This window comes from Heterodontus francisci, unplaced genomic scaffold (assembly GCF_036365525.1).
Source record: "Heterodontus francisci isolate sHetFra1 unplaced genomic scaffold, sHetFra1.hap1 HAP1_SCAFFOLD_542, whole genome shotgun sequence".
NCBI lineage: Eukaryota > Metazoa > Chordata > Chondrichthyes > Heterodontiformes > Heterodontidae > Heterodontus > Heterodontus francisci.
Window position 1 is genome coordinate 810,761 of NW_027140974.1, and position 5,000 is coordinate 815,760.

The window sequence follows — 5,000 nt, forward strand, 5'->3', positions numbered from 1 at the left end:
GAGGGCACATCCTGTGGGATGTGGGAGGCGGGGGAAGGAGAGCGCCCTTGGTGCGTGTGTCTAGGCGATGCATTGCGGAAGGATGGGCGGGTGGGGCCGGGCGTGTGGGTTCCCGACTTATCGGTGAACCATTTGCTACTGCGGGGCCAAAGCAAAAGGGAAAGCATAAGGGCGCAGGCTGCCCTCTGCGGGACAGGTCCGGCCCTGACGCCGGTTTACGATTTCTCCGGTAAAGCACCTGTCGGGTGGCGACCGGAGGGTCTTTGCAGGGCCTGGATCTCCGAGCCCGTGGGACAGGCGGGAAAGGGTGGCGGCAGCCGGTTGAAGTCCCGACCCTGGGCAGCCTCCCGGTCTTACCTCCATAACTTCGGCGAGGAGGGTCCGATCCCCGCGCGGTCGACGGCAGGCGGTAGGGCTCGGAGGGGCGCGGCCTGGTCCGCGAGTGCCCCGGCGCCGCCCCTCTGCCCGTCCGAGGGACAGTAGGAAATGGCCATACCGCTTTCCGGCCGATTGCCGCCGGACGTCCGGCCGCATTCGCTCGGTCTGCGCGGCCGGCGGTAGCCGGGGGCGAGGGGCATCGGGCGGTGGCGGAACCAGGCCGGCCCGACCGCTGGGGGCCGCCCGGGCGACGTTTGAATCTGTCGGGTCGGACCGCCGAATCCCGCGGGATTTCGGGATCGAATCTGCGGGTGGAATCGGCACCTCGTCCCGCTGTCCGGTTCCCCCCCCCGTCGACTGCAACGGGTTTCCGAGGCCCGTCGGTCAGGCGCGGTTCGCTCCGCAATCCGCCGGCCGATCGGCACCGGGCGGGGCTCTACGGAAAGAGGGGACCCTCCCGCGTCGAGTGCCGGCGCACCGACCCCGCAGGCTGACCGGGAAGGTGAAGACTCACCCCGCTGAATGCCCGGCCCCGGCTACCCTCCGGCTCCGGGGCCATAACTTCGGGGAGGGAGGTCCGATCCCCGCGCGGTCGACGGCAGGCGGTAGGGCTCGGAGGGGCGCGGCCTGGTCCGCGAGTGCCCCGGCGCCGCCCCTCTGCCCGTCCGAGGGACAGTAGGAAATGGCCATACCGCTTTCCGGCCGATTGCCGCCGGACGTCCGGCCGCATTCCCTCGGTCGGCGCGGTCGGCGGTAGCCGGGGGCGAGGGGCATCGGGCGGTGGCGGAACCAGGCCGGCCCGACCGCTGGGGGCCGCCCGGGCGACGTTTGAATCTGTCGGGTCGGACCGCCGAATCCCGCGGGATTTCGGGATCGAATCTGCGGGTGGAATCGGCACCTCGTCCCGCTGTCCGGTTCCCCCCCGTCGACTGCAACGGGTTTCCGAGGCCCGTCGGTCAGGCGCGGTTCGCTCCGCAATCCGCCGGCCGATCGGCACCGGGCGGGGCTCTACGGAAAGAGGGGACCCTCCCGCGTCGAGTGCCGGCGCACCGACCCCGCAGGCTGACCGGGAAGGTGAAGACTCACCCCGCTGAATGCCCGGCCCCGGGAACCCTCCGGCGCCGGGGCCATAACTTCGGGGAGGAAGGTCCGAGCTCCGCGCGGTCGACGGCAGGTGAAAGGGGCCGGTGCGCCGCGGAAGGCGACAGCAGTCCCGTCAGGCTGCACCTCTGCTCGGGCGAACGGCGTCAGGAAAAGGGGAGAGCACTTCCCCACCGATAGCTCCGGAACGCCCGGACCCATTGGCCCGCGGCACCGGTGGCTGCTAGAGGGGCTCCGGCGCCGTCAGCCGGGGTACGTCCCAGGCCGGCCGGACGGCGGGCAGCCGGAGGCAACGGCCTGGAACGGAGCCAGACTTGAGTCGTTCCGTGCCGTGGGCAAAAAGGCAGGGCTGCGGGTCAGCGCAGTTTGGCAAACCTAGCCGCAAGTGCGGGAAGGGCGGAGGAGCACACGGACGCCGCCTTCCCAAACTGAGCCCAAAGTGCCCAGGCATGCCCCCTTGATCTCGCCTAATCAGTGAGCCCAAAATAATTTCAGAGTGTGGAAACCTGATCCAAAAAGGTCGAAAAGAACGGCCAGAGATCAAGTCCGAAAGGGGAAATCAGTAACAAGCAAGCAGAGTAATCATTAACCAAAAAGCGCAAAATTATGTTAAAAGTGTGAAATCATTAACCAAAAAGTCGAAAATAATGTCCAGAGACCAAGTCCGAAAGTACAAATAATTAACCAGTAAGCAGAGTCATCATTAACCAAAAATCGCAAAAGTAAGTAAAAAGTATGAAATCATTAACCAAAAATCGCAAAAGTAAGTAAAAAGTGTGAAATCATTAACCAAAAACTCGAAAATAATGTGCAGAGACTAAGTCCGAAAGGGCAAATGGTTAACCAGTAAGCAGAGTCATCATTAACCAAAAATCGCAAAAGTAAGTAAAAAGTGTGAAATCATTAACCAAAAATCGCAAAAGTAAGTAAAAAGTGTGAAATCATTAACCAAAAACTCGAAAATAATCTCCAGAGACTAAGTCCGAAAGGGCAAATGGTTAACCAGTAAGCAGAGTAATCATTAACCAAAAAGGGCAAAAGTAAGTAAAAAGTATGAAATCATTAACCAAAAAGCACAAAATTAAGTTAAAAGTGTGAAATCATTAACCAAAATGTCGAAAACAATGTCCAGAGACTAAGTCCGAAAGGGCAAATGGTTAACCAGTAAGCAGAGTAATCATTAACCAAAAGGCGCAAAAGTAAGTAAAAAGTATGAAATCATTAACCAAAAAGCGCAAAAATATGTTAAAAGTGTGAAATCATTAACCAAAAAGTCGAAAATAATGTGCAGAGACTAAGTCCGAAAGGGCAAATGGTTAACCAGTAAGCAGAGTAATCATTAACCAAAAGGCGCAAAAGTAAGTAAAAAGTATGAAATCAGTAACCAAAAAGCGCAAAAATATGTTAAAAGTGTGAAATCATTAACCAAAAACTCGAAAATAATGTGCAGAGACTAAGTCCGAAAGGGCAAATAATTAACCAGTAAGCAGAGTAATCATTAACCAAAAATCGCAAAAGTAAGTAAAAAGTGTGAAATCATTAACCAAAAACTCGAAAATAATGTCCAGAGACCAAGTCCGAAAGGGCAAATGGTTAACCAGTAAGCAGAGTAATCATTAACCAAAAAGGGCAAAAGTAAGTAAAAAGTATGAAATCATTAACCAAAAAGCACAAAATTAAGTTAAAAGTGTGAAATCATTAACCAAAAAGTCGAAAATAATCTCCAGAGACTAAGTGCGAAAGGGCAAATGGTTAACCAGTAAGCAGAGTCATCATTAACCAAAAATCGCAAAAGTAAGTAAAAAGTGTGAAATCATTAACCAAAAACCCGAAAATAATGTCCAGAGACTAAGTCCAAAAGGGCAAATGGTTAACCAGTAAGCAGAGTAATCATTAACCAAAAATCGCAAAAGTAAGTAAAAAGTGTGAAATCATTAACCAAAAACTCGAAAATAATCTCCAGAGACTAAGTCCGAAAGGGCAAATGGTTAACCAGTAAGCAGAGTAATCATTAACCAAAAATCGCAAAAGTAAGTAAAAAGTGTGAAATCATTAACCAAAAACCCGAAAATAATGTCCAGAGACTAAGTCCGAAAGGGCAAATGGTTAACCAGTAAGCAGAGTAATCATTAACCAAAAATCGCAAAAGTAAGTAAAAAGTGTGAAATCATTAACCAAAAACTCGAAAATAATGTCCAGAGACTAAGTCCGAAAGGGCAAATGGTTAACCAGTAAGCAGAGTAATCATTAACCAAAAGGCGCAAAAGTAAGTAAAAAGTATGAAATCAGTAACCAAAAAGCGCAAAAATATGTTAAAAGTGTGAAATCATTAACCAAAAACTCGAAAATAATGTGCAGAGACTAAGTCCGAAAGGGCAAATAATTAACCAGTAAGCAGAGTAATCATTAACCAAAAAGCGCAAAAATATGTTAAAAGTGTGAAATCATTAACCAAAAACTCGAAAATAATGTCCAGAGACTAAGTCCGAAAGGGCAAATGGTTAACCAGTAAGCAGAGTAATCAGTAACCAAAAAGGGCAAAAGTAAGTAAAAAGTGTGAAATCATTAACCAAAAACCCAAAAATAATGTCCAGAGACTAAGTCCGAAAGGGCAAATGGTTAACCAGTAAGCAGAGTAATCATTAACCAAAAATCGCAAAAGTAAGTAAAAAGTATGAAATCATTAACCAAAAAGCACAAAATTAAGTTAAAAGTGTGAAATCATTAACCAAAATGTCGAAAACAATGTCCAGAGACTAAGTCCGAAAGGGCAAATGGTTAACCAGTAAGCAGAGTAATCATTAACCAAAAATCGCAAAAGTAAGTAAAAAGTATGAAATCATTAACCAAAAAGCACAAAATTAAGTTAAAAGTGTGAAATCATTAACCAAAATGTCGAAAACAATGTCCAGAGACTAAGTCCGAAAGGGCAAATGGTTAACCAGTAAGCAGAGTAATCATTAACCAAAAATCGCAAAATTAAGTTAAAAGTGTGAAATCATTAACCAAAATGTCGAAAACAATGTCCAGAGACTAAGTCCGAAAGGGCAAATAATTAACCAGTAAGCAGAGTAATCATTAACCAAAAAGCGCAAAAGTAAGTAAAAAGTGTGAAATCATTAACCAAAAAGTCGAAAATAATGCCCAGAGACTAAGTCCGAAAGGGCAAATGGTTAACCAGAAAATCCGTCGAATAATGTCCAGAGACTAAGTCCGAAAGGGCAAATGGTTAACCAGTGGAAGGGCGATCAAGCGGAAAAATTTGCCCCGGTTACCCGGGATGGAGTTCCAGAGGTCCGGCCAGAGTTGTCAAATTCGTCCCGCTGATCGGACGCTTGTCATTCGGGTGGCTGGGGGTTGGCGGGGTATCTGCACAGTAGTAGGAGGTGGCAAGTCGGGACTTGGACGTTTATTCCAAGAGTCCACCCGAGCCTCCAGGTCTGCAGAGACCGACCCTAGCTGCCGCCCAACCGACTTTTAAGCCTTTTTCGGATGGGGATTTTTTCCCATTTTCGTCCATT